This window comes from Fukomys damarensis, unplaced genomic scaffold, assembly GCF_012274545.1.
Source record: "Fukomys damarensis isolate Sample0158 unplaced genomic scaffold, DMR_v1.0_HiC HiC_scaffold_39, whole genome shotgun sequence".
NCBI classification, from domain to species: Eukaryota; Metazoa; Chordata; class Mammalia; order Rodentia; family Bathyergidae; genus Fukomys; species Fukomys damarensis.
This window is the reverse complement of record NW_022900951.1, coordinates 118,624,939-118,637,616: the sequence shown is the minus strand read 5'-3', so window position 1 is coordinate 118,637,616 and position 12,678 is coordinate 118,624,939.

Genomic DNA, 12,678 nt, shown 5'->3' with positions numbered 1-12,678 from the left:
CGTGATGTAGGAGATCTTACTTTGAGACAGGCTCCCTTGAGCACTTCTCAAGAATGATTTCATTCACACTGCTATCACCATCTTTCAGAGGAGAAAACTGAAGCTCAGGAGGCTTAAGTAAAGTAGACAGAGTTACTGTAAGCAAGGGGCATAGATGGATCACGAGCACAATTTCTTTTCAAACCTTCATACCAGCACAGTAAAATGCTAGAAAGCCTAAGGACATTTATTTAACAGCTTCCTCAGATTGGAAGACACTGTGTACTTTTCTTGCCACCAGGGCTGAAGAGAAAACATATAATATAGCATCCTTCTAACTTAAGTGATTTTATTTTTAAGGCTAGGACTTTGAACTCAGGCCTCCATACTTTTGCTATGGTGACAAAGATTTTTCAGATTCCCACTAATGATAGCAGTTCTGCTCCAGCTGTGGTGCCCCACAATGACATTCGTGTAGCAATGATAAAAATTAAGCCGGAATCACAGGGAACACTCAGCTGTGACAGTCGAGCTTAGTTGTGTCAAAATGATTAGTTTTAGGGTCTTCCCAGGGGATTAGTAAAGCATACCTCTGGGTGTCTGAGTGGGTCATGGAGGTGTGATTTTGGGTACTATATCTTGTCCCTGGCCTCTTCCTTTATCACTATACTTCCTGGCCACCATGAACCAAGCACCTTTACTCTGCTGTGCCATTCTGCCACGATGTGCTTGTCTTGAAGCCAACCGACAGTGGAATGAATCCCCTTGAAACTAGGAGCCAAACTGAACCTCTCCTCATTTAAATTGTGAGTGTTGGGTACTGTATCCCAAACATGGAAAAGCTGACTAATACACTGGCAAAAGAAAATTCATACTGAAGTCTTTGAAAACACGAGGCACAGTGTCAGGGAACATTTGTGCGTTTCCTATATACTTTGGCACAAACTCGTATGACCTGAATGTGGATAGATCTTTCTACTTGACCATACTTGAGCAGCTTCTCTTCTGTTGACTCCATAGTTACCTTCATCAGTGGGTACCCATTCTCAGCTCAGGTAGTCAGAGAAGTATGCAAGACTGCAGTTATACCACCCAGTGTGGCGGCCCAGCCGTCACAACACGAACATGCCTGAGTTGGGGAGCGAGGACTGAGAAAGGAAAGAACACTCAAGCCTGAGTGGAGACCAAGAGAAATCTGATTTATTTCACAGAAACAGCTCCTTTTATAGGTTCACATCAACAGGAATCACCAAGCAACTATTTGTATCTTTTATGCAAAGACCAGATTTTCTGACTTTACAAAGAACATCAGATCTATGGCTGTCTCTTTGAGTTTCTCCCATTGCAGCAACAAGTTTAACAAGCAGAGTCCTAGAATGTTACACAGATTGTATCAATGCCTTGAGTGTAGAGGTGAAGAAGTTTCCTTTTAAATGTCAAACGCCTAGAGGGCCATGGCCGGGCTCCCACAATCCAGCAGAAAGTCCTTAGCATACTGCCTTCCTACTTCTAGCACAGAAGGAAAGGTCAGAAGAGGTATTATGGACTAGGTATAGGCTGCATCCCACTATAGTCATTCACTACTGTGTCACATGCTAGACCTTGTCATTTCCTGCAAATGCAGACTGGAGAGAACATATTACATTCTCCTCTCAGGCCTGTGTGAAGAATTAAGAAGAAGCAGAGATTGAAGTCAGACTCACCAGAGCTGGGCAACTTCTTAACTGCTTGACTTGCCCACAAGATTTAACCACTCAGTGTCTCAGTTTCCTCACATTAAAAAATGTGGAAAATAATCATATATACCTCTTAGGATTGTTTTATGTTGATTTCTTACACTAGCTGGAGTGTGGAAAATGTAGCTCTTGCTACTATTTTTCTCTTTCCCTCAACACCTGTCTTTTAAAATCCATTGGATAGCTCCCTAAATTAGACTTATCCACTCTCTCCCAAACAGTGTGGTTAATCTAAATACTAGGTGTATTTCCTCATCCACTGGCTCATCCTTTCACCTCTTTGAATCTTTACTGTGCTGTGCACCATCTGTCAAGTCAAAACTGTACCCCTGGATAAACCTAAGTGTCTCTAACTTTCTTTCTGGCCTCCAGCTATCACCACTCCTTTCATCAAGTCACAGTTGAAGAAATGAGATTGAGGTGGACCTCACTTTTCAACTCTCTTCAGGGAATTTAAATTCACAAATGTCATATCTCCTAGATCTTCTCTCTTATCTACCAACTTCCTTGTTCTCCTTCATCAGTATTTAAACATCCTCAGTCTCTCCTGCTACAGAACAAAATATAAAATACCTTTCCACAACCCAATCAGCGAAAGACAGCAGTGCTTCTAGATTCTAGATGTCTAGAATCTAGAAAGGGCATTTTATACAGTGTGATCTATAGAAGCTCATTAATGTTACTTACTAAGTTTATTATAGTCTGCATTATGCCTCTCATTTTCCATTGATGTTGTAGAAAAGTCATCTGTGCATTATGGTGGCAGAAATCAAGGACAGCAAGACATTGGAAAATGTTTAATCTCCCCCACAGCATACATTTTGACTCCTGGCATGCAGGAATAGCGCAGAAAATTCTTCTAAGGTGATTGGAAAAAAGAATCAGGAACACTATAACAGAAGAATTAACTTTCAATATTTCTGACTTGAGCCCGAGCTGACACGAATTTATAAGAAGTCTTGTAAGAAAAAAATGTCTCTTTGGAATGAATAAGGAGACTGAGCTGACTTGTTTAGGTAGCAACAAATGGTGCGCGTCAAACTTAAACTGTATTTTCATTACATATTCATGAATAAATTGTTAATTCATTTATGAAAAATTATATAGTGAGTGGATTGTTATCAAGTTTAATGCGTTAAGTGATTGGCCCAGGAAAGTTTGTGAACTGTAGTTTAAAAAACACCCAGAGCGCTTTATAATTTATCTACAGAACACACTGTGCTTTTTCTCTAGTTTCTCCTATCTTCAATATCTTACCAGCCTTCCAGATTTGTTTGCCTTCTTTATATTCACTGATATTCATTTAGTAATGGAGTAGATACCTGGGCCCTAATACCCTATGCAGGCACTCTCTTCAGATCCAGAGAATGTTGCTCCTGCCACTCCCCGCTGCTTCCTCTCCATGGAAACCGCCCTAGTGAGGCCTCAGGAAAGTGCTTTGCCTCCAGCTACTTCCTGACCAGCCCGCTCCATTCCAAAGGCCACACATACAATGTTGCTTTGATTTCCTCCAACCATGAAACAGTCATGCTCTCTCAGGAGCCCCCATAGAATCCCCTGAACCCCATCTGCATACTTATCTCAAATTAGTATCTTCCTTACCCTCACACAGGCTTGTCTCTTGTCAAAAACTTGACAAACTTTACAGAGAAAATAAGGAGATTCTTTTATTCAGGTCACTGCAATAATGAAAGAGTGTTCATGCAGACCTTCTGAAAGCACATGGATGGGACTTGGTGTGTTATGCAAGTGGTGGACAAGAGAGTCATCTGCATCACCCAGAAATCTCATGGGAGTGAAAGGAAGGGATGGAGGTAAGTCTTATCTGGAAGCATGTAAACGAGCCATTTTCAGAACAACAACAACAAAAATATTCCTGCTCTTGATGGTGTTGGCTGTGGAGTTGCTAATGGTTACTGGCATCTGGAGGTGAGGTTAACAACTGTCACATTTAGGAGCATTCTCAAGTCAAATACCCGCAAGCAGCCATTTATCCAAGAGGCTGTTTCCAGAGGATTTATTCAAGACATTCAACATCAGATTCAATAGATTGGGTCTGAGCTCCTCTGGTTAAAAACCCCGAGCAACATAAATTTACAAAGCATTATGTTTATGGGAGAATCTTCAAGATTCTGGACAGAAGTCGAGATTTCAGCCCAAAGACATCAAAACTCTTCAGGTACTATGAGACTCTGGTTACAAGCAAGAGCTGCTTTAAAGCCAAGTTGACACCACAAATGCAACTCCTTTCTTCCATCAATAGCCTGATACTCTGAAAAAGACAATTTGGGAAAGCATCTAGATATGGCATCCTTGATCCTTGGTGCAGGCACTGGTCCTCACAAGGTGGGCAATGATAATAGATAAGCACCTTCCCACTGGTTTAGAGGGCAATAATTTGGAGGAGATAAAACAGGTAGAAATAAAGTAAACTCTGGGTGGTGCTTCCAAATGAAAGTTTCACAGGGAGCACTTGGTCAGCATCTCAAGATGATGGAGGATATTTTGGAAATTGGGGCCTCTTTTCCAGCAAGCAGCATGGTGCAGGCTTAAGCCTCCATACTTTGGTCCTGAAAATTCAAGCTGGTGAGAGCTGAAATATGTGGATGCCATTAAGATATCCTGAAATTAGACGAATTAAAATAGTGTTGTTTCCTTTTTTTTTTTTTTTTTTTTTTTTGTACTGGGAATTGAACTCGGGTCCTTGTGCTTGAGAGGCAGGCCACCGAACCGCTGAGCTAAATCCCCGGCCCTAAAATAGTGTTGTTTTTTGGCAAGGATAGTTGCACTTAAATTAAATCAAAGACCAGAAATCTATTGGAAACTATACAGAACTTTAATAATGTGAGATTTAAAAACAGTTATTATTCTCCTACAAAGGCTGCTAGGAGGTTACATTTGTGGTTAGACAATTTGGTTTTGGAGTCTTGTACAGTATGCCTCTAGCATAGATTTTAATCATAGATTTTAAAAGATTTTAGTCACCCAGAGAGAAGAAAGCAATTGGTTGGGACTTTAACCCCTTCCCCACATATAATGTTTCAGCAGAACTGTGCTCCACAATCTACCCCAAAGGAAAGCATACCTAAGCATTAGAACAGACAATATGCTTGCTATGCAAATGAAGCTTCATGAGTACTTTCCACAAGCCCTATAAAATTGTGTGCACATATACAAACGGATTCAAAAAAATTAAAACACAAATAAAACTCAATGGGTAAAGTCAGTGGAGTTCTGGACAAATCATATAATTTCTTTAGCCAACTTCCACCCTCAATGTGATCCCTTTTATGTCTCCCTGCCACATTCACACAGGAACTTGCAGGCCTAAACCCTTCTAGATAGAAGTGCAGACTCCTCAATGAACAAAACATACCATTTCTGAATGTCAGTTTTCTCATCTGTCAGATGGAAAATAATAAACATCGAGTAAGATCGTGCACATACGGTGTTTAAGTAACAAATATCTCATTATCCGCATTCTACTTTATGGGGAAATAAACAGCATTAGAATGAGATTTTATAGGTTTTATAAACTATCTGGAAGTTCATGTCACTTGTAATTAAATATTTATTGCATTCCCCGTATGCTAAATGTCATAGTAAGGAGACTGAAATATTTCTCTGCATGTATTCGTCTCTCCTCTATGTTCTTCTACCTAGATACAGGATCAGTTGATTGCAAGAAGAAGCATAAATCCTTCCAAAGAGTTCAAAAGCAAAAGGAAGTTATTAATAAGATAATCTTGTGGAACCCAAATTATTATTTTCCTGAATTAATTTATTCCTTTTAAACAATCATTTCCCTGTTGTTGGACAGTTGAATTGTTTCTATATCTTTATTATCATTATTTGTAAATATACTTGCAAGTATTGATATATTTTGTTTTCTTGGAAGGACTTTTTGGGAATATTTTCTGGAGTTTCATAATATTTAGGCAAAAGGTATGAGTATTTCAGTGACTTGTGAGCTGATTTCATTCTTATGTCATGAAGTATTTGTATTAAAAAAGAAAAATCTAATTATTTTGCAAAAGGATAATGCCCTTGGCAGCTCTTACTAAATGTTTGACTTGAGACTATCTTTGCCCGAACTTTAGAAGCGAATCCTCTATAGGCTCTTTGTCTTGTATATTTATTTTCTCTTCCTCATAACCTTGAGCACTGACTGAGACTGAGCTGGGCTTTGTCCTTGCACTGTCCACAACCATCGGCCCCTGGCTCACACATCTCATCTACAGTGTCACTCAGATCTGCAATTGTAGTGTTAGAGACAACTTTCAGAATGGATTTTTGACTAAAAAAATTGGACTATTCCACTTGCTTTCCCAGATGGTTTTGATTAATTATAAGGTAGAATGATTAGTGTAATTCGGAGCTTTTATCTCTTTGGAATAAAGGTTTCATAGGAAGAAGAGTGCAGTAAGAAGAGAGAAATGATGGCTTTGGTGACAATGACAGAGTTGGTGAATAGTGGACTGGATGTGAGTGGCGATCACATGCCTTTCATTTCTCTCGCTTAAATTCAGTCTGTGAGCAGAATATAAATATTTAAAGGGCTTATCCAGTGCATCTGAGAAACACCCTTTCAGAATAAAAATATACTAATTTTTCACTTATTCAACAGATATTTATTGAAAACTTCTTTTGTGTGGAGGTAGGGATAAAGGGAGGGGGGAGAGAGAGACGGCTCTAGCACTCAGACTATACTGAAGATGAATGAAGGAAATGAAATTTAAGTGCTTATTTCATAAAAATCAGTTTTGAGATAAGAATATTAAAGCAGAGAGGCTGGATGACAGGCCTAGGGTCACACCTCAGAAAAGTAGAAGAGCTGCAATTTTAAACAAAACCTATCTCACTCCACTTTTCCCCTAAAGGGTACTACCTCCTGATGTCATAAGAAAAAATATGATGAAAGGACTGTGTGAGTTTAAAGGGGGAACTGGTTAATTCTTAGGGGTCAGAGAAGGTCAATGATGACTGAGTAGGCTTTGATTGGCAAGGGATGACAAGTAGCTGAGGAGGTGAAAGGCTGTAAAGCATGGAAAAAGCAGTGGTAGCAAAAGTAACGAAGAATGACTGTGTATTCTGGAAGCAATGCAAAGGATAGTCTTTGCACACTGTTAGGGGCAGCGTGGCAGACAGCCCTGGTAATAGACTTTTTCACTCCACCGTAGAAAGCCTTGCAATGCAACACCAAGGATCTCAGACTGCATTTATCTGCAGAGTTGAATGATTCCAAGGGAGAAATGAGAGCGGGAGGAACATGCACCTAGGCCCTGGCGATGAATATGAAGAAGGCCGGCCACATGCCACATGCCACAGCGAGTGACAAGGCAGAATTGGCCAACTTTTCTTATGGGTTGATGGAGCGCTGAGGAAGAAGGGGTCACAGTGTTGCCGAGGTTGAGCTGGAGTCACGAGATGCCCATTTGAGCCATGTTCACTGTGCCCACCACTTACCAAATGCCTCTGTGGTGTGAGCCCAGAGACCGGGAAAGATGCTTTGCTTGGGCAGAGGCTGTCCTTGTGCTGAGAACTCAAGACAAATGCTTCTAGGGTGTACCACTGAGAACAGGCTGAAATTATTCGATTAGAGAAACTGACACGTCCTCTAAAACGGTCATGTAATGAAGTTCCTCATCACTTAGCAAAACATTTTCAGTTTTTATTTTTATTAGTGCCTGTTACGCTGCACTGATTATATTAATGGTTACCTTCCTTGTGTGGAGTTGGTTCGTGTACATGTCACATCTAAATTCTTATTTTCATCCCTTCCCTCCCAACTCCCTCCATCTCTTTCCCCCTTCCCATTTGAGTAAAATCTACCCATCTACTTCTTGTTACTATATTTTATTTTGCTCTTAATTTACATTTTGGGTTTCTCATGTAAGACAAACTATGCAGTACTTACGTGTCTAATTTATTCATTAATTTAACACTATGGCCTCAAAATGCATCCATTTTGCTACAAATGACTCAAATTTATCTTCTTTGCATCAGAGAAGTACTCTGTTGTGTATAAATACCACATTTTCTTCATCCATTCATCTTTGGATGGCCTTACAAGCCACTTCCGAGATTTAGCTATTATGAATTGTGCTGCTCTAAATATGAGTATGCACCGATCATTATAATATGATGTCTTTTGACTCTTACCAGATTTTTTGACATCAAAAAATTTTCTTAGCTTCAATGATTCCTTCGACAGATATTTAAAAATACAAAACATTAATGCCCCAGACCTTTCACATTTTGCCTGACCTCTCCCTTAATCTAAGGGAACGGCTGATACCAGCTCACAACATTAGACCAATTGTTGCTGTCTTCCACTCTCTTATCTGTGCTACGTATTCAAGAAGAGGTGTTATTATGGTTTTTTTTTTCCAATTTCTCAAGGTCATGAAACCAGAAACATGGGCTGAAGAGCCGAGTGGGAGGAGGTGAAGTTGTGGCAATGGAGTAGAAGTTTGCAGAGCTCTTTGACATGGCCCTGGTTGCTATGGTAACAGCTGCCTCTGTCTGTACTGCTGGTACACGTTTAGCATGATCCCATTTTGTACACCAAGCTCAAAGGAAGCCTTGTAAGCTTTTAGGAGTCATCAAAGGGCAATGATCTCAGCATGCTAGACATTGAGGATGGGAGGGGAGTAGTGCTTTGGCTTTCAGAAAATGCCAACTGAAGTAGGGTGACAACAATGTGGTAATCACCTTTAGACTCAGCGAAAGTGAATGAGGAAGGGGAATTCACCTCACATTTACTTGTGATTGACATGTTTTAAACATTTCTTGACTGCTTACTCTATGGCAGACAGTATACTTTTCCCTCTTACCTTGTGTGGCCTTTGGAAAACACAGTACGACGCCACTGCCAGATTCATCTCCATGAGGCTGCCGAGCCTCCCACAGTTGGCCTCCTCTTCTCCTTGGGCTGATGGTGGAGTGTTCTAGTTGGAGTTGGCAGCAGTGAGGTCTTCTGTTTGCCTGAATTCCTTCCGACCCTCTGCAAATGGGAAAAGAAGAACCCTGTGGGTTGTGTTAAATTGTCAGTGAAGTCAGGAGTATGTTATGAGTTTGCATTTGGAAAACGAAGGGAAGCTCCAGAGCTCTGTTGGGTTTTTGCTTCAACATGTCTCAGAATGGGGCCATTTCCCCCTATTCTTCTTTCAGAAGAAATCAGAGAAAACTCCTACATAAAGAACCTGAAGGAAGTGGAGGAAGAACAGGGAGGGTTGGTGGGAGACAAGGACGCCTACACTGAAGTTTGAAGGATGAACAGAAGTTCTCGGGGCGACTGGGAACACGGTGAGGGGGAAGGGCATCCCAGGCAGACACTGACTTGTGTGATGTCAGTCACGGTGCAGAGGGATGATGTGCTTAAGGGACTTCTCGGTCCTCTGCCTTTCCATGCCACTGCAAGGTTCTGGTTCTCCCCACTCCTTCCTGAGCGTTTCTCTTCACTCCTAATGTCTGGCACCTTTCCAGGCTGAGCACCAGTGACAGCCCATTCCGGAAGCTTATTAAAAAGGAAAAAATCTTACTATGGACTCCCATGTGTGAATCTGCACCAGGGTTTTATCCCCTTCTCTTCAAGGACCATTCTTATCTCTAGCATTTGTGTGGCCCAGCGTCAACTTGTACCTGAGAGATTGAAACCATGGCCTCACTTTCCCTGCAAATCTGGTGCCCAGGCTGCTGAAGCTCTTTCATGCTGCTGCTCTCTACCCGTGACCTGGTTCTAAAACCTGGAGTCATCTCTGATTCCTGCTGCCAAGAAGCATGGTAGGATCCAGGGCCAGAATGACTGTGTTCTCCTCAAAAACCCAATTGGTTGCTCTTCTTTTGAAATTCTAAGCTACTGTTTCTAACCTCAATCCTGCTTATATCTCCTTCCTCTTTCACAAGCTGACAGAAATTACTGCCAGAGACTGAAAGTGCACCTGTAAATTCCTCTCATACTGGGAATATCAATAGGCTGGACTTGAAGGCTTATATTTGCAGTAAGTAGTCAAATAGTTTCCTGCTCACTCTCAGTTAATCTGTGGCTGCAATTCGTCCTTTCCTCTCTCCTTATTAATCAGAAGAACATTGGCCTGTCTGGACAAAATGGTCACACAATAGAAAATTAGCAGTTGGGATTTTTTTCAGTATAATCCATGAATACAACTCCCTCTTTTGTCCCCCTTCTGTTTCACTAGAGATGTTTTTTTCAGTCCTGAATACTGTGACCACCCTCTTAACAATGTGACTTTATCTTTGTTTAGGCAACACCATTGTGTCCTGATTTTCTTTTTCTTTCTGAGGTCAATTCAATTTCAGATTCTGGTGGAGAATCTTCCTTCTCTGCTAGCAGTTTATGTTTATCTTTTCCACACCTCTGCCCTGTGTCCACTTGTCATTTGTACTTTTCAGACTTTGCTGTTTAGATAACCTCCACTGCCCCAAGAACCCCGCATTGGAATGTGCAGTTCCCATCTCACTCCAAGATCCACTGCCTCTGAATTCTCTGTGGATTTTCCTACAGCCCCCTCAGACCCAAGCTGCCAGACCCTGCACTGCTCCCCTGTTCCATCTTCTGGCAAGGACTGGAGTTTTTGTCAAGCTTGAGAAAATGTGTGGTAAAGCAATTCACCTCTGTTCCAGTGTGGTTTCTGGTCCCTATATATGAGGAAGATTAAATAATTAGACCTGATTGGTCTCAGAACAGGCATCAAAGTAATAAAACCATCCACAATAGACTTTAATATGCATTCATTATGTCCACAAACATGTCCTGAGCACCAACTTTGTGCCAGAGATGGCAGATGTCACTAGCAGGAGGTACACTAAGGCTTTGTCCCTAACCCCACCGACGTAGGGTGTCGTCATGTACAATTCGCTGTATTTAGTGGCATCATTCATTTTATGTCTCAAGTTGCCACAGACACACATTGAACATCATCCTGCGGTGTGAGTGCTGCTGGATGCAGTAACTGTGGAATCAGTAGATTGCTTAGAAAGCAGATTGCTGCATATGGTGGAGGTGGGCCTCATCCAATTTACTGAAGACCTGAGTGTGACCAAAAAGCTGAGTCAGTGGGCGCTTTTGCGACCTTTCTCCCTTATCTGGGACATCAGTCATTCAGGGCTTTTGGCCTTGGACTGAAACATTGATCCGTTTTTGGTCTTGAGAGAGCCAGCTTTTGGATTGAGAGTTACATCGTTGCTTCTCCTATTTGGCAGACCTTCAGTCTTGAACTGCAATTGCGAATCAGCTCTCCTAGCTTGCCTCTTAACATCTTGAGACAGCCCTCATGAGTGGGCAAACAAATGACTTCTATACATCTCTTTTTCTCTCTCTGTCAGTATGCATTCTACTAGTTTGGTTTTTCTGGAGAATCCTGTTATTGTTGGTCACTTTTGCACATACTTGCCTATCCTCATCTTGAATCTTTTCTCCCTAATTGTTTTAGTCAACACACTAACTTTTCATGTGTGCACAATTTTATGAATTTTAACACATCCATAGATCCTTATAAATACCAACACAATCAGAATACAAATAGTTCCATCACCCCTCAAGGTTTCTTATATTTCTCCTCTATAGAAAAAATCTTTCCCAGCCAGAGACCATCAGCAATTTTTGATGTGGACTCCTTGTAGTGTTTCCTTTTCTAGATTAGCAACACTTAATATATGAATGTAATGCATGTAATATTCTGAAATGCTTGTGTTTTTTCTTTCACCATAATTCTATGGATAGTCTTTTAACTTGCTTTTATTAGTAGCTTGCTTTCTCTTTATTCTTGCTTATTATTCTGTTATGTAAATGTACCACATTCTGGTCTTCCATTCTCCCATTGAAGGCCTCTGTATTGTTTACAGGTCATGTTAACTATAAATAAAGCAGCCATTATACGAATAAGCATTCCTATAGGATTTCGTCATGAACACTTCTCATTTGTGAGAATACTGAGGATAAATACATTAGAGGTAGGCTTGCTTGTTCATATTGGGAGTTTGTTTCAAAACCTACCAAACATTTCAAAAGAGGCTGTACTAGTGTGAGTCCCCATCAGATGAGAGTGGTAGATCCAGTTATCCTGCATCCTTGCCAGCATGTGGTGTTGCCTGGTTATTGGTGTTTTCCATTCTAACCAATGGGAGATTGTAGCTCATTGTGGTATTAGGGTGCATTTCCCCAATGACATCTTGTCGTATATTTATTTAGCATCTATATATCTTCTTTGCTGGAGTGTCTGTTCATGTCTTTGCCTTTTTCATTTCCTTTTAAAAATGATTAATAAGAATGTATATATATCTCCTGGATAAACATCCTTTGTTAAATATGATTGTCAAATGTTTTCTCCCATTTGGTAACTTTTCTTTTTGTTCTCTGAGTACTGGATCTCTGAGAGGAGTCTTTATGTTTTAGTTTTTAGTTTTTTCAGCAGTCAGTAACACCGATATGAAGGTGGGTCTTTCTCGAAGATGAGAAGTAAATGCTCTCAAACCATGAGGATGCAGCTTAATAGATAAGGCTGATTCCCACTGGATGAAGAATCACTAATATGACACAGGGATGGGATCTGAACTACAAAGGGGTTTAGGAAGACACATTCTGCTGGGACATCCAGCATCCAGCCAAGAGGAATGAAATTCTTCATTCCATTCCAACCCCCAACTTCAGACACACAACTTGCTTGTGCCTGTTGTTGGCAGAATATAGATTTGTGAGGCATTCCTAGATTGCTATATTCTGAGAAAATCTTTAAATGAAGGAAACAATTTCTTTGCCTGGTGTAACTCTCCTTGATGCTTACATGGACTGTGCTAAGTCAATGCTCTGTTCTCTCCACCTTAGCAGTCTCTCCTTGTCCCCAGCAGCTCCTTGGGGAGGATACAGTGCTCCCTTCCACTCCTCCCATAGCCCTTAATGGGGCTGCATCAGGCAGGGCCAACTTTGCTTCAACTTCTCGGG